This window comes from Pan paniscus, chromosome 21 (genome assembly GCF_029289425.2).
Source record: "Pan paniscus chromosome 21, NHGRI_mPanPan1-v2.0_pri, whole genome shotgun sequence".
Lineage (NCBI taxonomy): Eukaryota > Metazoa > Chordata > Mammalia > Primates > Hominidae > Pan > Pan paniscus.
In genome coordinates, this window is record NC_073270.2 from 22512666 (window position 1) to 22533681 (window position 21016).

At 42.8% G+C, this 21016-nt stretch overlaps 1 long non-coding RNA gene across 1 annotated transcript in view; it reads right to left on the reverse strand.

The window, feature by feature from the left end:
• LOC130541040 (uncharacterized) overlaps positions 1-21016 on the reverse strand; it is a 92525-nt gene that overhangs the window by 12829 nt on the left and 58680 nt on the right. The window contains exons 2-3 of the long non-coding RNA XR_008955081.1: positions 3690-3783; positions 2712-2795 (exon numbers count right to left, since the gene is read on the reverse strand). This is a non-coding gene — a long non-coding RNA (uncharacterized LOC130541040). The remainder of the gene's footprint in view (positions 1-2711; positions 2796-3689; positions 3784-21016) is intronic.

The window sequence follows — 21016 nt, forward strand, 5'->3', positions numbered from 1 at the left end:
GACTCTCTCTCTCTCTTTCCTTCCTTCCTTCCTTCTTTGCTTGCTTCCTTCTTTTCTTTTCTTCCTTCCTTTTCCCCCCTTTATTCCCTTTTCCCTCCCTCCCTCCCTCCTTCTCTCCCTTCCTTCCCTCCCTTCTCTTCCTTCCCTCCCTTCCCTTCCTTTCCCTTCCCTTCTCCTTCCTTTTTTCCTTCCTTTCTTCCTTCCTTCCTTCTTTCCTTTCTCTTTCTTATTTTTTCCTTTCTTCCTTCCTCCCTCCCTCCCTATCCCCGTGTCTTGTTTCTTTTCTTTCTTTGTTTCTTTCTGAAATTTGGCCTCAATGAATCTTCTGAGACAATTTAGCATCCTCAACTGTTTTCACTGCCTCCGTCTCTATGTTCTGACCTTCCCCATATCTGTTCTGGGGTATTGCAGGTTTCTGTGACAGTGACAGAATGTGACTGATAGCACCTCTTGGCCCATGGAATCCCAGACCAGGACTCAGAGCCCAACATTTCTTATCATTGGATAAAGCATATGACTTCTTTGAGGCTCACTTTTCATGAAATGGGAATGAGAATATGGTCTTCACCCATCTTACATAGATGTTATTAAGATAGAAATGAGACATAAGGCTGGGGGTGGTGGCTGACACCTGTAATCCTAGCACTTTGAGAGGCCAAGGTGGGGTGATAGCTGGAGGCCATGAGTTCAAAACCAGCCTGAGCAAGAAAGCAAGACCCCATCTCTACAAAAAATTAAAAACTTAGCTGGGTGTGGTGGCGTGCACCTGTAGTCTCAGCTACTTAGGAAACTGAGGTGGGAGGATCTCTTGAGCCTGGGAATTTGAGGTTGCAATGGGCTGTGATCACACCACTGTATTTGCCCAGGTGACAGGTGAGACTCTGTCTCTAAATTAAAAAAAAAACAAAAAACAAAAAACAAATGAGATATAAGATGGATAAGTGAACCAAAAACTTTTCTAGGTGAAGTTTGCTGATTGAACATATGTGTCTGCATTTTTCTCCTCCTGAAGTCCCACTGGAATAATAACAAGCAATGGATTGTTTTGAAAAAGGCAAAACCCACTACAATGGAAAAAATGGGAGAAGAAATGACAACAACATGGTTTTGGAGTTGGAATACAGATAGATGAGTGGTAACTGATGAAAGAAAAAAAAGCTCAGAAGGCCATAGTGGGGGAAAATTATAAAACAGCAGATGTGTGCTGCAAATTCCACAAACCTTGGGAACTAGGGGCAGCAGGTACCTCTGAAGTTGGGGGTAAGGCAGAAAGACTCAAATAAGGAGGATTTGTTTAGCAAGCCCTCCGATCTCTATGTCTTCACCCCACTGTGGGCAGCCAGGCCACTGCCCACCTCTCTTAGCAAAGACTGGCTGGAGAGGGTAAGGCATGGTCTCTGGACACCTGGGCTGTGCACTGCAGCAGTGCGATGAGGGACAGCTGGATGCTGACGAGCCTCAGCCCGCTTTCCTGACCTGGGTCCCAGGATGCTGCAGTCAGTCTTCACCTTCCAGTCAGGAGACCTGGAGAGTGTTCTCTCGGGAGTCTGTCCAGCCAAAGAAGAAAGAGTTAAAGGTACTGAAATCAGCAGTTTCCCAGAAACATGGCCCATCCGGAGTCTCCTACAGTGGAGCTGCAGATGCTGAGTGTGGTTCTTGCACTCTGATCTTCCAATTAGCATTTAGTTCCTTACTCTGAAATGCTAGCAGAAAACTAAGAGTTACTAATGGGATTCATTTCCTATGACTACTATAACGAATTACCATCAACTTGGGGCTTGAAACAATACACATTTATTTTCTTGCAGGTCTGGAGGCTAGAAGTCTGAAATCAATTTCACTGTCAAGGCAAGGTATTGGCCAGGCTGGTTCCTGCTAGAGACTCCAAGGAATATGTTCCTTTGCCTTTTCCAGCTTCTGGAGGTGCTTAGATTTCTTGGCTTATGGCCCTTTCACTCCAATTTTTGCTTCTGTTGTCACATGTCCTTCTGTCTCTGTTGATCTTGCCTCCTTCTTTTAAGGACTCTGGTAATTACGTTTAGGTCTCGCTGAGATAATGCAGGATAATCTCCTCATCTGAAGATTCTTAATTTGATCTGAGAAGTTCCTTTTGTTATATACAAGTCCTGGAGATTAAGGCATGGGAAGCCCATTATTCAGCATACCACAACTATCCCATGAATAATCAGGATTTCCTTGAAAGAAGTAAGCCTAAGGCCTCCAGATGGACATAGAATCATCCTATTATGTACCATTTTGAGGGGGCAGAATTAAGAAAATAATCACAAATAATTTTCTATGATCTGTGGTTCAAAAGAAGAACCTAGTTGAGAAAGACTGACTTAGAATAAAATAAAGGTGAAAGTAATCAGACAGAAGAGGCATAGAATAGTTAGGAAGAAGACACTCTAGAAACAGACTATTAATACTTTATGGCAGTGGCCTGCAACCTTTCTGACACCAGGCACTGGTTTCATGGAAGACAATGTTTCCACTATGGGGGTTGAGGGGGTTGGGGGTCGGGATGGTTTCGGGATGAAACTGTTCCACCTCAGATCATCAGGCATTAGATTCTCATAAGGAGCACACAACCTAGATCCCTTGCATGTGCAGCTCACAATAGGGTTCACACTCCTATGAAAATCTAATGCTGCCAGCAATCTGATGGGAGGCGGAGCTCAGGCAGTAATGCTCATTCACCAGCCACTCACCTTCTGCTGTGTAGCCTGGTTCGTAACACACCATGGACCTGGCTTATGGCCCCTGGTTTGCATCCCAGGGATTGGGGACCCCTGCTTTGGGGAGATAAGAAAATAAACTGCAATAATCAAAAGAGAACAAGATGTTATAAAAAACGTTCAGAGAATACAAATAAACTCTTGGAAATGAAAATAACATAGCAGCAAAGAAAACCTCAAAATAAGTTTCCAGATAAAATTGAGGTATTCTTACAAAAAACAGAGCAAAAAGAAATAGATGGAAACCAGAAGAGAAAAGAAAATTAGAGAACGAGTCCAACAGACCCAACATCTGATTAATAGAAGTTGCAGAAATAGGATTAAAGAAAACTTATGGAATAAAATAATAAATGGAAAAAATTCAAAAAACTTTCCAAGTTTTTTAGAACATAAGTTTTCAGATTGGAGGGGTCCCCCAAGTTTCTATCATAATGGGTGAAAATAGGCCTATGACAAGGCACATCATCACTGTGGTCAAAAAAAAAATGTATATCTATCGATATCTGTAGATATATGTATATCTATCTATATCTGTAGGTATACGTCTATCTATCTATATCTGTAGGTATATGTCTATCTATCTATATCTGTAGGTATACGTCTATCTATATCTGTAGGTATACGTATATCTATCTATATCTGTAGGTATACATATATCTATCTATATCTATAGATATACGTATATCTATATCTATATCTATACCTACATCTATAGAGAGGCTTATAAAGAACCTAGGATTAGGAAGGCTTTGAAGTTCTCAATGCCAACTAGAAGGCAGTGAAGCATGCTTTCAAACTAGTGAAGAAAAATGATCTCCAACTAGAATTCTACTCCCACCTGAACCACCACCAAAAGCTATTCAAGGTGTGTGTTCCATCAAAATTACAGAGTAAATCCAAAAAAGGAAGACAAGAGGTATAGGAATGAGAAGATCCAACACAGGAGGTTACCGAGTGGCAGCAGACTCTGGAAAAGACCTGTTGCATTTGGCTGTGCAGGATGTACACTGCTCAACTTCTGGTCATGCCATTCTTTTCATTTTCTCTGTGGATGACATAGAAATAGAGAGAAATCAGGACAATTTAGAGCCCCTCTGAAGGCTCCTGGGGAGACCTCCTTAGGAAATTAAAATCAATAGAAAGCCTCATGCAGTAAGAAGAAATTTAGACAGTTGATAGCATTTGTGATTGAATGAATGATAAATACACAGAAATCTAAGCAAATCAAAAGAAAACAATGATTAACTTTGGAGTATTAATAACTACAAAAATTAAATCATAATAAGATCTGAAGAGTATTTACATATTCATAATAATTCAAGCACTGATGATTTATCTCTAACTACAAATTTTGAAATAATTATGTTGGGAGAGCCAGGGTTATGGGAAAGTGGCGTGTGTGCAGAGGGGTGACGTAAAAGTCAAGATGTAGCAATAAAAACATATTCTTCAAGAAAGGTCAGCATATGCCAAAACAGTCAGCTAAGATCCGTGAAGGGGGCTGATGAGTAGGGGCAATGATATTTTATAACAAAACTTGAATTGTTAGGCTCTTTAAACTGTATGTATTTGTAACTTTGCTAAAAATAGAAACTAGTAAACGTTTTAAAAGTTCTTTCAACTCTGGGAAAGTCATTTAATCTCTCTTAGCCTCGATTTTATCTGGGTGAGTGTGCACAGGGGCATATGTGTATCACTCCTGGCACAGCTGAAGTGCAGAGTGAAGGCTAGTGTTACACATGTCATCAGCATCATTGTGAGCTGATGTTACTGCCGTAGAGCTTGCTATGCACAGAGTTGGTGTTTGAGTCAGAGCAGCAAAACTGAGTCCCTGATACACATCATTTAATTACCTGCACCTGTGCTCCCCTCTTACTTCTGGCTTGCCAGGAATTGCTCACATTGACACTGGCCCAATTGTCCCATATAACTAATGTTTATGGTTTCTTTTGAATAAACATAGAAATTGACTCTCCCAGTCTTAAAACTTGAGAAAGTTACATTTGTCTTACCTGAGTTTCTTCCTCAGGAAACTTATAATCAGGCCTCCCAGATTGTATCAAGGACCTGAAACTCATCAGATCACTGCATCTGGACAATGAGATGCCAGACCCCCCACCCCCACCTGTCATGACTGCCTGACCGGCCACCTGCTTCCTGTGGACCAATTCTTCTCCCCTACCCTCCCTAATACCTATTTTCCCACACATGGTTACATTTCTTCCCTGCTATATAAACCCCTAATTTAAGTCAGTTGAGGAGATGGATTTGAGATTGATTTCCCATTTCCTCAGCTGCAGCACTGAAATAAAGCCTTCTTTCCTGGCAATACTCATCTCAGTGATTGGCTTTCTGTGCTGCAAGCAATGGGACCTAGACCGAAACTCTGGTAACATCAGCAGGAGAAGTTATGCCCAGGTGTGCGTGATGGTTGAGGCCAGAGTTGGGGATCCTGTCCATTCCCATGGCTGGGAAAAGAAGAAGCTTTCTGGTCTTGGAGATGAGGCAAATCTTCAGCTCTTAGAGAAAGATTAGAGATAACCCGTGTGGAAGCAACGGTGCCGATAGACCAAGGCAACACAGCTTTGTTCAGTGAACAATGACAATGAGGAAATCAGTCATTTCTAACCTGGGAACAGCTGGCAGCAACCTGGTCTCCTGGTGGGTAGGGAAACTTTACCTGTCTGAGCTCATCACTGGTGCTGAGGTGTGGAGATGCGGAGATTGTTCTGGATGCTCTTTTAGAAATGTGGGCTCGTAATGACGTGTCGGGGATCTTCTCCCCGGTCCAGACCAGCAAGGGCTCTAGATAAAAGGGTTCTAGGACAAAAGTCCATTCTCCTAATCAGACTCCAGGGGCCACAACAGCTGAGAAAGGAAGGTCTGGCTGTAAGAAGAGCAAGCTCTACAAACATGTGCGAAGGAGGGCCACACAACCCTGTCTCTCTCTCCCACCATCTGGAAAGCTGGTGAATATTTCCCATCATCATCATGTCTCATTTCTATCTTTGTGTGTCCTTAAGTAACCACATTGTATTGTGAGGGAGTGTAAGGAACATGGGTTCAAAATTTTGAAAAAGGAAGACTGGATTCAAGAATAGCCCATGTTATCCCTGACTGTGTGATTCTGTGTAATTTTATCTCTCTGAGTTTTCATTTCCTTGTCTATGGAATAGGGGTAACAATCGCTTCCCTAGCTACTGCAAAAGGTTTAACACAGCTTAACTAAAAGGTTTGACAAAGGGCAAATGGTACAGCATAGGTCAAAACTGCTTTGTAAGGAGCTGAGAGACAGGAAGGAAACCAGCATTTATAAAGCGCCAACCCAGTAGCAGGTGCACGGTAGCTACGGTGATACCTGCCCTTGATGTATATTCTCTTCTTCACATTGATATGGTGCTGTAAGTGTTAGGACTTTTTCTATGGAGCAAGAAACTGAAGGTGGCAGGGAGAATAACTGCCTAAGTCACATGTGAGTGGATGTGTGAATGAGGTCCTCAGGATGTCACTGGCTGGGTGCTGGGGCTTCAGTAATGAACAAGCCATTATATCCCACTGGTGGGAAATGAAAAATAAAGAAGTTAATAAATAAACCAGACAAGTATAGAAAAAATATTGTGCAAAAAATAAATGAGTACATGTAAGATGGGGCTGTCTCACACTAAGGGGTCAGGAAGGGGCTTTCTGAGGAGGTGATATTGGCACTGAGACCTGAACAACCAGAAGAATCAGCCATGTGAGGATTGTGGGGAAAAGCATCCCAGGAGATGAGAAGAGCAAATGCAAAATCCCCAAGGGGTATTGAGGTGTGTGCATATGAGGGGCAGAGAAAACCAGCACAGCCGCCACACTGTGAGCACAAGGTAGGGAGAGGATGTTGTAGAAGATGAGGATACAGAGGCTTATAGGAGCCCTTCTGGGCCTTAAAGGTCACAGCAAGGAGACTGATGTTCATTTGAGGTGTGTTGGGAAGACACTGGACAGGTCTAGGCAGGGGCTGCTCCGTCTGGTTTGTACTCTTGGTGTGGTCATTGTTACATGGTTTTGTGTTTGGCGGCTCCCCAGGCTTTGTTTCCATTAACATCGACTTGTTGGGAGAAATCGCACAGCTGGGGGATCCTCCTCTCCACCCATGGTTTCAGCACTTGCCTGCCACCCCTAACCAACTTTAGGCATTGGGGTGGTGTTGGGGTGGGGGTGGCTGTAGGGAAAGAAAGAGTCAGGGAAAAACCCCTAAGGCAAAAAGAAGTGCTCTTCTTCCCTGCCAGTAGTGAACCAACCATCAAAGCAGGGAGCTGGTGATCACTACAGAAGGCAGTCCTGAAATCTTTGGCAACAAGCACCAACAAGCACCAACAAGCCATCAACAGCCAAGCAGTTCTGTTGTTGTAAATAAAGACCTTCTATCCTTCTACCAGCTGGGGTGGGCTTTTTTGGCCAATAACAGACACATGGAATTTCAGGACCTCCTCAAAAAATACTTTCATTGATCTACCTCTGAAGACAAATAAATAAAAAATATAAAGAAATATTGACTGAGTGTGGTGGATCATGCCTGTAATCTCAACATTTTGGGAGGCCAAGGTGGGAGGATGGCTTGAGCCCAGGAGTTTGAGACCAGCTTGGACAATGTAGTGAGACCCCAATCTCTACAGAAAAATTAAAAATTAGCTGAGTATGATGGCATGCACCTATGGTCCCGGCTACTTGGGAGGCAGAGGTGGGAGGATTCCTTGATCCCGGAGGTCAAGGCTGCAGTGAGCTGTGATTATGCCACTGCATGATCATGGCTCACTGCCCTCCAGTCTGGGTGACAGTGTGAGACCCTGTTTCCAAAAAAAAAAAAAGAAAAGAAAGAAAAAAGAAAAATATTAATAAAAACATTTTTGCAAGGTAATTATTTGGTAAAATATGTATTTCTACGTAATAATTGATACATATGAAAGACTCTAATATATTTCATTTTGAATTGATGAAGCATTGTATTAAAATAAACATTGAACCCACCATCCACCTTGAGAAAGTGTACATTACTAAAACTGTTGAAATTAACTGTATGTATCTCCCTGATTCCATTCACTTACCTTCCCTGGAAGGTACCCTCTACATTACATTATATGGAAGTACAAAATTTATTTTTCCTTCTTCCTTTTCTAAAGAGTTTCCTTCCACATTTTTGTTTTGAAAATTTTTAAACCTATAGAAAGTTGCAAAATAGTACAACAGATACAAATTTACTCCTCATCTAGATTCACCAATTATTAACGTTTTGCTCAATTTGTGCTTAGTTATCTATCATCTATCTATCTATCTATCTATCTATCTATCTATCTATCTATCATCTATCTATTTATCTATCTATATCTTTCTTCCTTTCTTTCTCTCTCTCTCTTTCTCTAATCTTTTCTGAACCCATTTGAGATGCAGTTATGCACACATAACCTTTGATCTGCAGATGCTCTAAGACCAAGGATCTTTGCCTACACCAAAATCAGGAAATTTTGCATTGGAACAACACTGTTATCTAATATGGTGTATATTCAAATTTCCCCAGTTGTCCCAGTATGTGTCCTTAATAACCGTTTTCCTGTGTGTTTGCTCCAGGATCCAGCCCAGGTTCACACATTGCATTTGCTGACTTATCTCTTTAGCCTCCTCTATTCTAGAACAGTTCCTCAGCCCTTTCTTCCCCCATGGCATTGACAATTTTGAAAACCCCAGGCTGTTATTTTTGGAATGTCCCTCATTTTGGATTTGTCTGATTGTTTCCTCATGAGGAGATTCAGATTAATAAAAAATCAAAGCCCCTTTAAAGGCTTCAAACTGAATGAAATCTGCTCTCAATTTGCTTCAACACCGGGGACGCTATTGCACAGGGGAATTGAGTCTGGATGGCATAGTCCACCTCTGGAACAGATTTCAGCTAAGCTGGGTAAGGCTGGTAGCTGAGTTGTCAGCCTAACACTCCAACAGAGCTGACAGGAACTGTAGATATCCCTGTTACACCCTGAGTTAAGTCTTTATTTCCAGTTCATCTCTGCAGTGGGCCTTCCCAACCCAGAGGTCTGCTCTGTTCCATGCAGACTGAGATTATCGTCCATGAGGAATCGCTGAGATATGAGAGGAGGCCCTGGGTGCCAGTGAGGTGGACTCGATGGCTGGCAGATGTTCACTGCACTGGCTGCTGGGACAGAGGCCAGCAAAGTGAAAATGCATGTGGAGTCCCAGTAGGCAAAAAGCAATTTCCTGAGCTGGGCCTTGGCCAGGAGGCTGCAGTTTTACCCTTCCCTGCATTCAATGGCTATGGGGAGGCTGACGGCAGGACTTGAGCCTGATGCTTCATTTCCAAAGGCCCAGCCTTCAGGAGCCCTCATGTCCTGCACAGGCAAGAGGCAGTTCTTCACCTCCTAAGTGTGCAGGGCCTCAGCAGTGCTCCCTGGACACTGCTCATGCTGATATTAACCAGCCCCAAATGCGTGAACTCCCAGGAGGCTTGGGTTTCCTCATGAGGTGGCACAGTTTAACTGCAGGCCTAGTCGAGTGGAATTTTTCACACATTTATTTCCCCTCTGAAGGGCTTACATGTATAGCCACATTTCTCTCCATCACTGAGAACGGCTCGTGGGGAAGTGGGAAGCAGAAATGGCTGCAGGGTTGCTTGTTTTGTTCCTGGCGTTGGGGGTGTGGACTTTCCACTTCATCTCCCCTCTTCCTAGAGACAAGGCATGAGACACTGGCTTCACCACGATGAGGCTGCTGAGACAGAAGCAGGAAAACAGGAAGGCCATGGGCTCCAGAGCCGGGTCCACTCACTGCTGTGCCTTCCCATGGTTTAGCCTTTTCCAGCCTTAGTTTCCTGAACTGAAGAATGGGGATGACAACACTCACAGGGCTGCCAAGAGGATGGCTGTAGACACCCATACATGGATGTTGTAATGTCAGACACTCTAGAATGTCACTTGGTTCTTAGCCTGGGATCTGCTGAGAGTCCCTCAAAATTCTGGGAGTAGAATTCAAGAGAATAATATAATTGCACCTTTATTAACATGGAAAGTGATGCACAGCTTAGCATTTCCTTCAATTCTGTGGACAACAACTCGTGGCAGTGTTAGTAGTACCTGTGACTGTCATCAATAGAAACCATAGATATTTTCATATTACATTACATTTTTATAGGCATTTCAAAACATTATTTACACTCATCATGACTTCAAAATCATGTTAACGTTTAGACATACAGCTAGATCCTGCTATTTAGTGTGCCAATTAATAGTCACAGATATTAGCATATCATAAATTTGTTGTAAGATATTTTGATAACTGTAGTTCAGTATAAGTGGTTTCCTTTGTACTCCTGTGTATTTTACTTAATGTGCTTACAAGCATTTTGAGAAGGGATTCAAGGGCTTTACCAGAAGTGTCCTGTGTTCAAAAAATGGTTCAGAAGCGCTGCTCTAGCTACTCGGGCTTTGGGTAGTAACTTTCCCTTCTCAGGGGCTCTTGCTGGGTCCTGGCTGAAGACGTGAGGTGGCTTTCTTACTCGTAATTTCTTCCTTTGCTGCCCTTCTGAAAATGGAGATAGTTAGTGGGAAGGCAAGGGCCTTGAGGGGATCTGAACTGTTCCCCAGTGTCTTCAGATTGGTGGATGACAGACAGGCCTGCCAAGGGCATTCATATGTGCAACAGAACAGACATGCATGAAGTATCAGAGTTGTTGCCCAGATTATACCAGAAAAGTAAAAAACAAACTGAGCTGCAGGTCAAATTGAGGAAGCAATGACTCTCTTCTCTTCTGCAATGAGGCTGAGAATTAGAAATCCCTGCTGGGTGCAGTGGCTTACGCCTATAGTCTCAGCGCTTTGGGAGGCCGAGGTGGGCAGATCACCTGAGGTCAGGAGTTTGAGACCAGCCTGGCCAACATGGTGAAACGCTGTCTCTGCTAAAAATACAAAAGTTGGCTGGATGTGGTGGCGCATCCTCTAATCCCAGCTACTTGGGAGGCTGAGGCAGGAGAATCACTGGAACCAAGGAGGCGGAGGTTGCAGTGAGCTGAGATTGCGCCACTGCACTCCAGCCTGGGTGACAGAGCGAGACTCTGTCCCCCCCCCCCAAAAAAAAAAAAAAAGAATTGGAAGTCCTCACAGTCACGAGCTAGGAGATCCAGGAATCTGCCTCTTGAATTCTGGGAAATAGGGATGTGAAGCTGGAGGCTCTAGTGAAGCCTCTCAGGCTACTTTCTCTTGGATGCCAGCTTTGACCAACAGACAGAGAAGTGCATGATCGCCAAACTACAAAGCTAGACTTGTGGGCCAGCTTGTCATATCCAAATCCAACAGAATGTAGAGACAGGAGCTCCAGGAAGAAAAGCAAATAACTTCTAATCTGGACACGGGTCGAATCATGCCTTCTAATGGTGCAGCACTGGGCAAGTGGCTTCACCTCCTTGACCTTAGTATTCTCCTCTATAAAATGGGGGCACTGGGGATCATGTCTACCTTTGAGGATTTAATGACAGCATATAAATAGAGCCTGGCAAGTGGCAGAACCATGATATATGTTCAGCATTGTTAGTTCTTGAGGTGGGTAACTGTTGTTTTTTCCCAACCAAACTCCATCTTCCTCTTGTTCTGGTGACAGTACCTGGACTTTCCTTTAGAAAATCACCTTCCTCAGTTCTGGCCAGGGCAATCAGCAAGAGAAAGAAATAAAGGGTATTCAATTAGGAAAAGAGGAAGTCAAATTGTCCCTGTTTGCAGATGACATGACTGTATATTTAGAAAATCGCATCGTCTCAGCCCAAAATCTCCTTAAGCTGATAAGCAATTTCAGCAAAGTCCCAGGATACAAAATAAATGTGCAAATATTACAAGCATTTCTATACACAAATAACACACAGAGAGCCAAATCATGAGTGAACTCCCATTCACAATTACTACAAAGAGAATAAAATACTTAGGAATCCAACTTACAAGTGATGTGAAGGACATCTTCAAGGAGAACAACAAACCACTGCTCAATGAAATAAAAGAAGGCACAAACAAATGGAAGAACGTTCCATGCTCATGGATAGGAAGAATCAATATCGTGAAAATGGCCATATTGCCCAAAGTAATTTATAGATTCAATGGTATCCCTATCAAGCTACCACTGACTTTCTTCACAGAATTGGAAAAAACTACTTTAAATTTCATATGGAACCAAAAAAGAGCCTGCATAATCGAGACAATCCTAAGCTGCCTCAGAACAAAGCTGGAGGCATCACGATACCTGACTTCAAACAGTATTACAAGGCTACCATACATTACATTAATATTGTAATATTACAATATTACAAGGCTACCATAACCAAAACAACATGGTACTGGTACCAAAACAGATATATAGACCAATGGAACAGAACAGAGGCCTCAGAAATAACACCACACATCTACAACCGTCTGATCTTTGACAAACCTGACAAAAACAAGCAATGGGGAAAGGATTCCCTATTTAATAAATTGTGTTGGAAAAATTGGCTAGCCATATGTAGAAAGCTGAAACTGGATCCCTTCCTTACACCTTATACAAAAATGAACTCAAGATGGACTAAAGACTTAAATGTAAGACCTAAAACCATAAAAACTCTAGAAGAAAACCTAGGCAATACCATTCAGGACATAGGCATAGGCAAAGACTTCATGACTAAAACACCAAAAACAATGGAAACAAAAGCCAAAATAGACAAATGGGATCTAATTAAACTAAAGAGTTTCTGCACAGCAAAAGAAACTATTATCAGAGTGAATAGGCAACCTACAGAATGGGAGAAAATTTTTGCAATCTATCTATCTGACAAAGGGCTAACATCCAGAATCTACAAGAACTTAAACAAATTTACAAGAAAGAAACAACCCCATCAACACGTGGACAAAGGATATGAACAGACACTTCTCAAAAGAAGACATTTATGCAGCCAACAGGCATATGAAAAGATGCTCATCATCACTGGTCATCAGAGAAATGCAAATCAAAACCACAATGAAATACCATCTCACACCAGTTAGAATGGCAATCATTAAAAAGTTAGGAAACAACAAATGCTAGAAGGGATGTAGAGAAATAGGAACACTTTTACAGTGTTAGTGGGAGAGTAAATTAGTTCAACCATTGTGGAAGACAATGTGGTGATTCCTCAAGGATCTAGAACTAGAAATACCATTTGACCGAGTAATCCCATTACTAAGTATATACCCAAAGGAATATAAATCATGCTACTATAAAGACACATGCACAGGTATGTTTATTGTGGCACTATTCATAATAGCAAAGACTTGGAACTAACCCAAATGTCCATCAGTAATAGACTGGATAAAGAAAAGGTGGCACATATACACCATGGAATACTATGCCACTATAAAAAAGGATCAGTTCATGTCCTTTGCAGGGACATGGATGAAGGTGGAAACCATCATTCTCAGCAAAATATCACAAGGACAGAAAACCAAACACCGCATATTCTCACTCATAAGTGGGAGTTGAACAATGAGAACACATGGACACAGGGAGTGGAACATCACACACAGGTGTGGGGGGAGGGGGGAGGGATAGCATTACGAGATGTATCTAATGTAAATAATGAGCTGATGAGTGCAGCAAACCAACATGGCACATGTATACCTGTGTAGCAAACCTGCACATTGTGCACATGTACCCTAGAACTTAAAGTATAATAATAATAATAAAAAGAAAATCACCTTCCTCTATGTGTTTTACGTGGAACCAATGCTGCCTAAATCCTGCAGTGCATACGCAAGTTGGTGTTGGCCAACCAGAGCATCCTTACTGCTCTACACCATGATAGATTTAGGGTTGGCCCATCATCAGGCCAGATTCGTGAGAACTCCATCCTAGACTTATACTAGAACTGTCAAGGAAAAATAGTCCTCCTTGCACTGAGGCCACTAATCCTGGCGCTGCAGGCATCAATCTCAGCCCTCTAAGGATACAACCCCCCTAAGAAAGCAGAACTGAGAGATGGAGGTGGCATCATTTGAGCTCCGGACTCCCATGGTGCCTGAAGCTAGAAGACTGCTGGAATTTTTAGTTAAGTGAGCAATAAATCTCCTATTTCTCTGAGCTAATATAAGTTTGGTTTCTGCCCTTTACAGTTACAAGGGCATTGCATAATTCCATTCATTTTTGTCTCCCTCTCTATGGAAAGAGTGGCTAGGATGGGTTAAAACCGGTAGTCAAGAGGACAAGTAGCAGAGGTGAGGACCAAGGGGACAAACTAGGGGATTCTTCCTCCACCCCCAGAGATAAGAAGGCGGGCTCGGAAAGCTGCGGTATTCACCGCCACTCCTGCCTGTCTGTGGCTGAGTGTCTCACTAGGGGTAACTCCCCAGCACTTCCAGGGAGAATGCCCTGATGCAGTGATTCCGGAAGCCAAGAATAAGCACAGGGACAGTTCCCGGTGGGAGATGTGGCAGGCCTGGCAGAGACTGGCTCAGAGGTCACAGCACTCTCCAACTCTGCTTCATCTCTCTCTTAAAAAACCCAAACAAACAACACTTTATTGAGGGATGATTAACATACAATAATCTATATATGTATGTTATTAAAAGTTTTTATTTTTAATTTTCATGGGTACAAGGTTGTACATATTTAATGCATGCAACTTGGTATGTGTGGAGATAAGTATGCAAGGTGAAACCATCACCACAATCAAGGCCATAACCATATCTATCACCTCCCAAATTGTCCTTGTCCCCTTTTTATTTATTTGTTTTTGTGATAAGAACACATAACACAAGATCTATCCTCTTAACGAATTTTTAAGTACACAATACAGTATTGCTGGCTATGGACACTCTGATGTACAGTAACCCTTTAGGACTTACTCACCTTTATAACCAAAACCTTGTGCCCTTTGACTAATACCTTTCTCTTTTCCCCTCCCCTCAGCTCCTGGCAACCATCACTCTACTCTTTGCTTCTGAGTTTAATTATTTTAGATTCCTCATGAAAGTGGTATCTTGCAGTAATTTTCCTTCTGTATCTGGCTTATTTCACTTAGCATGGTGTCCTCCAGGTTCCTTCATGTTGCTGCGAAGGCAGGATTTGCTCCTTTGTTAAGGCTCTTTTGTACGCATCCGTTACATACTCATACTCTGCTTCCTCTCTTGAATGCTGCCTCCCAAGATGCTCATTTTATGCATGCCCTCTTCCCTCAATCATGCATCTTCTCTTTGCCCACTTATCTTAAAGTATAAATCTCTCTCGTCCCCATCAAAACTTGGCTATCTGGTGTTCCAGTCTGCTAACATTCTGCTAGCCAAGGTGGCACTTTGTAATAAACCAGGGATTCCAACCACACACCAGATTTTATATTGAATGACCCTAATGCTTAAAACGGATAAAAGTGGAGCTGCTTGTCAGAGGGCCAGCAGGCTCCACGTCCGGCGTGCATGGCCTCACTGGCCTCTGTGTGCTGGTCTGGGGGTGCCCTTCGGTATGGTAGCATCCTTATTGCAAGTGAGAAACTAGTCTCCTCTGAATCTTTGATTTCAAAAGAAATAAATTTGGAGCCTTTTTAGATGGGTCGGAGAAGAAAACGAAGGTGAGAAAAGTCAACCAAAGCATGAACATTCCCTGGCAAACTCACAGCAGGGCGTGGTTTGGAGCCAGCCTTGAACCCTGCATGCTTCCAAAATGGCACCTCCTCTCAGGTTTTGTCTTCACAGGCTCCTGGTGGAGCCCAACGTTTCATGGGAATTGGCTACACTTGGAGAGCCACAAGCATGTGCCATGTACCTAGCATTAACTGTCATTATCTCCTTGAATCTGAACAATGCTCCAAGTAGTCATTGTTAATGCCATTGTACAGATAAAGACTTTGATCCTCCATATGGACAGTGGAATAATGAGGCCTATCTTGTTCTCTCTTCTGTTAAGGTCTGTGTTAGCTTGTCTTAGAGATGGTGCCTACAGTCCTCCCCTCCACATAGGCTTTTATCATTTTATTCTTCCTGTTGATAGGTGGAATCTGTTTCCTGCTCCCTGAATCTGGGCGAGCCTGTGATTTGCTTTGATCAGTAGAATGAAGCAGAAGTGACACTGTGTCAATTTCAGGCCTAATGGTTGAGAGATCTGGGAGTTTCTGTGTTGGCCCTCCTGGAAGTGGGCTGCTGTACTGTAAGAACATCCATGCTATCCTGGTAGAGTGATGCCATGGGAAGAGGCCCTGGGGGATGAGTCAATATGTGGAGGAAGAGGCCACCCAGCAGCACATGCAGGTGCAGATACCTGACAGAGGCTGTCTGGGAAGCTCTAGCCCCACCCAGATGAACACAGGTGTGGCCACAGCTGACATGGTGTAGCTTTAATAACTTTTTTTAGTTTAATAATAAATTGTTTCAAGCTGCTACATTTTGAGGTGGTTTTTTATGCAGCAATACATAACTGAAAGAGTTTGCCTCTCTTTTCACTGAAAATTAACTTCTTGTGGCAAATGGTCAGCTCTGATGTTTTTCAAAATTAGGAACAATTGAGCTATATTCTTCCTGGAGCAATGGCAGACAACGAATTGGAACCAGGAAAAGCCCAACTTTAAACCCTGGCTTCCTGAGAAAATCAGCATCAACTTCACTCCCTGCAGTCCATTCTAGCCAGATTTTGTTTGGTAGTGGCGGTGGTCTGAGCTCATAGCCAGGAAATCTGAATGCAAAAATTTCCACTTTTGGTGGGTTGTGACACAGTCTACATTCCACTTTGGGAAATACTTGTGTTTTCCAAGGATAGCTTAGTTTATCATGTGAGATTCTGCTTCAGTGGCCATCCTTATGCTGATACTATGTGAAGAGACAGGATTGTCTTTCATCTTAGAAAGATCTAGATGACGTTTTTGCTTTGCTAAGGGGTGGGATTTTAGGCCCTGGCAAAGGCAGGTAACCTAACAGATGCCTCATGGATAAAAATTCTGCAGAAGCAAGGTGCTTGGGAAGGTGGGCCTGGAATAGTAGTTTTTCTCTGAATGTGGGGTAGTTCATCTCTCTATGTTAATTTTTATTGGGTAGGGCTTGCCTGCCTTTATGTTTTTAAAACAAATGTTGGTTCTATATTTGAACTCCCTGAGACAACTTTGATGAGGGGCAGGAAGACAGAGCCAAGATGGCAAAAGCATTCTGCAGGCATCGATTCCCTACATGGTGGCTTCTCATGTGATCATTTTCCAGCCCCTGAAAGCCTTTTGGGAACTCGGAAGCACTTATCCTCAGACATGTGGCTCATTCTTGTTTCCTCCAGGAGCCAATAGGTGGTAGCAACGGGCCAGCAAAGAAGCACCTGCTAAGGTGGGTGGTTCAGCCTAGCTGTCAAGGCAATAGAAGCAGCTATGTGGTTTAAGTCAAAGAATACCTCTAGAGAAGAACTTTAAGTCTGAATGTATGTGATGCAGACACTAGCTTCTCAAAACAGCCTGGCTTAGCACAGACTCCATCTTCCAAGGATTTTTCATCTCTCTGAATATCTCTCTAGAATATCTACCTTCTTGGCAGATGGGAGTAGCCAGGCACATTAGGAGTAGCCAGGCTGCATCTGAGCACCTGCCAAATGGTGTGCAGCCTTTAGGGGTTGTGAACACATGCCAGTTGTGCTCCTTTCCCTGGTAGGGCCTGACCGTACCCTGGGCATGTGGTCCAAGCCCAGAAAGGTGCAGGGAGGCACAAAGATGCAAACAGCTGGATGGGCAAACACAGGCACAAACATCCCATGAGCACTGACTGTGGGGATATGTGGAGGCTGTGAGGATGAGAAAGACATGATGGAAGGATGATGAGGCAGGGATTGGCATGAGGCTGGGCTGCTCAAGGAAGGTTTGGTGAAGATGTGGAGTTTGGGAAGAATTTGGAAGAAGGAACCCAACTTGGTGGGGAAAAAATACTGTGGAGGTGGAGGAAGCATCGGAGGAGCTGCTGTGATGGACTTTGATTGGTTCAGCAGATGAGAAGTCTTGGGCCAAAGCAGCTGTTGGCTAGGGGGGTACCTGGGAGCTGATGGTGAGAAACATTAGTGTGCGGATCCCTGTGCACCAGGTTATGGCCCATCGGGGGGGCAGCCGCATCAGTGTTGATAATATGAATGTCAACAGCAAACCAGATTCAGAGGCACTCACAAGGCTTGACTTGCCTGACACCTTTTATCCCACATTCATGTTCTTGAATAAATATCTTTCAGGACTTCAGAACTTTCTAGACTCAAGTCTTTATTAGAAAAGGTGGCATCATAAAGAGTCTATCACAGTCTCTAGGGGGCCTCCTGTAGCTCCGCTGACCCCTATTACTGCAGGTGTTCCGTACATTTTCTATTTGGTGTGATTTACACAGACTCACAAGGTGAAGAACCCCACTGGGATAAAAAGACCAGAGATGTCCCAACTTGGGGGCAATGATTTGCTTTTTAAGAACAATGTCTTTCAAATGTTATTGACCACAAGTTATACAAAAGAATACATTTTTACAATATAACCCGGTATACACATTTTAATGTGCAATTCGTAATGGAAATTAAAAGTTCATGAAACAATTTTCACTTTGTATCATATCTTTTTTATTTTTTAAAAAGCTGACAGTGACACACTAAATGGATCTGATAACCCCAGCAGTTTTCTTTTTACAGTTTGTATCTTTCTTTCCAACCAAGATACCTCTGGGTTGACTTCTAAAAACAGATGCTCTCACTTCTTCAGAGACCGCCATTAATCTGCTTCTTGTGATCACTTGACTGGGTACTGGGCAGAAGTTTGTCTTCTCGATAAGAAAGAGCAGTGCTCAGCAGATTGAGAGAACAAATTGTAGAACTTAAGACAAAAACAGTGACAGAAAGCCTAGAAGCAAGGATTTGATTTATTCACATAGAGTTGATGTGATTATGTGTTTAGCATGTAATTGCCTTGGTTGCTTTCTTTGGGAGCGTTTCTCCCCCATCCCCCACCTGTATTTTAAAAACCTTAGGGTCAAGGAGCAGGCAGTATAGCCTAAAATAGGCTTGTGGTACCAATGTCATGAACCCTTCCCAAGGGACGTGCAGTTTACAGCTTCTGGTGTCTTTCTGGGCATTGTGCAGCAAAATCGTTAAAAAGCCAGAACTCCAGCTTTCCAACACTGAGCATGGATCCCAGCTCCTCCATGTCTTTGCTGTGTGAACTTGTGTAACTTCAACTGTCTGTGCCTCAGTTTCTTTACCTGCATGGAGCAATAATCACAGTACCTACACCACAGGGTTACTGAAAAGACCAGAGGAGAGAATGCTGTAACATGAACTCAGTGCTGGGGACATGTGAGTGTCACCTGTTGGTATCTGATAGGGCTCCCTGAGGCTTCCTGTTAGACAATATCTTTTTACCAGCCTACTTCCAGCAATAGGCTGGAAGTGATAATAAAAGCATATTCCTTTCTTTAAAAAACCCTATAAACCTAAACTTTTAATAAATTCTGATAGGCCTTTCCATCAATAGACTGGTTTTTCGAGTCTCATAAGATAAGCTAATTTTTGGAAAAATTTTGCTTGTTAATATCTTACAGCCAACCCAGAGTCAGTAAAATCAGCAGAGAAATGAAATACAGGCAGGTTAACAAGTTTCAGCAATGTGTCACAGTGGAACCCTTTAAAAAATACTGACCAGGCTATAGTGTCAGTAAGATTCCAAATTATTGTCTAATAGTCATCACTTTCTTGAACTACATAGGAATGGACTAGATAAAAAAAAATACATTTAGAAAATCAACATAGTTTTACTCATAAGAGATTGCATGAAAGAAGTTACCTTGAGACGTTCATGGCAAGCAACACGATTCCATATACTGATGAATTTTATTTTTCCATTTGTGGCATTTCCTCCCCTAATAACTGCTCTGTTGTGACCACGGGAATGTCAGGTATATAAAAATACCCAAATAATGAGCCCTCTCCTAAAATGATAAAGAAAACCAATTTTTTTCTTTCTCCTTGTCCTCTCCAGCCCAGCTTCATACTGACCTTAAAACTTTGGGCAATAAACCTGTCATATAGTGTTGCGTGCTTGGTTCCATCAGCATTTTTTGGTGTGTGTGTGTGTGTGTGTGTTAGCCAAAACAAACAGCGTATTGTCTACTACGAACATGCAAGGACAAGTTTTTTGGAGGAGCTTGGGTAAGCGTTGTGCAGGGGCTTAAATTTCGGCTTCATGTGCATGATGGTTGAAGGCTCCCTTGTCAGTCAGCCTGGGGCAGCACAGGAAGGGGGAAGAAGGTGAGAGAAGGAAAGCAGTTGTCTCCTAGGAATACAATGAAAGGTGGGGCTGAGGGGAAAGAAAGAAGAAGGAAAGACATACAGGAGGCCTCTCTGACCTAACAGGACACCAGTAATCCATGCTGCTTTCCAAGATCCCTGGGATTAGCACAAACACAATTGATGCGTATTCCGCAGGTGCCTAGTATGGAGGCTTCCTCAGGCTACCTGAGAGGAATAATTTTCCTCTTGTGGGATGCTCTGCCTAAATCCACTTTGATTATTTTTCTGGGGTTCACTGTGGTTGCATTAAGATTTCTAAGGTAGGAGGCATTATTGTTTCTTCTCTCTGTCTTGCACCTGCTAAGGGTGATCAGTCACTTCCTATCTGGAAAACCTAACCTTCCACCCCATCATCACCCTTAGCCCAGGCCCACATCCTTCCTTAGCTGGATAATGGCAGTGGTCTTGTCTCCTATACCTGTTTCCTGTGTCACCTTTTCAACTTGTTCTCCCTCTTGGAATCATAATCATCCTTCTAAAATGAAACGCTGACCATGTTATTGTTGTAAGCTCATGGACATCCACTGCCTTCACAGTGATATTCTAACTCCTTAGCATGGCGTGTGAGACCTTTCACCATCTGACTAGCCCTGCTCACTTATCTCAGGAACACGTACCTTGCTACAACATAGACACCTATTCTCTATGAGTCCATACTTCAGTTCCTTTGTAGGTGTTATCTTCTCTTCTGAGAAGGTAACCTGCTCCCCATCCCTGACTCATTCCATGTTGTTCTGTGACAAACTCCTACTTATAAACATTAATCACAAATATTACTTAGTTAACCCTACAATGATAATTGGAGACTCCAAAACCCAAGCTCAACAATTGACATAAAAGCCAGAAAGAAGATAAGTAAAGAAACAGAGGACTTGACCAACAAAGTAAAACAACTAGATCTAATAGATATATACAGAACACTCCACTCAGCAACAACAGAACAACTTCCTCTCAAGTGAACATGGGACATT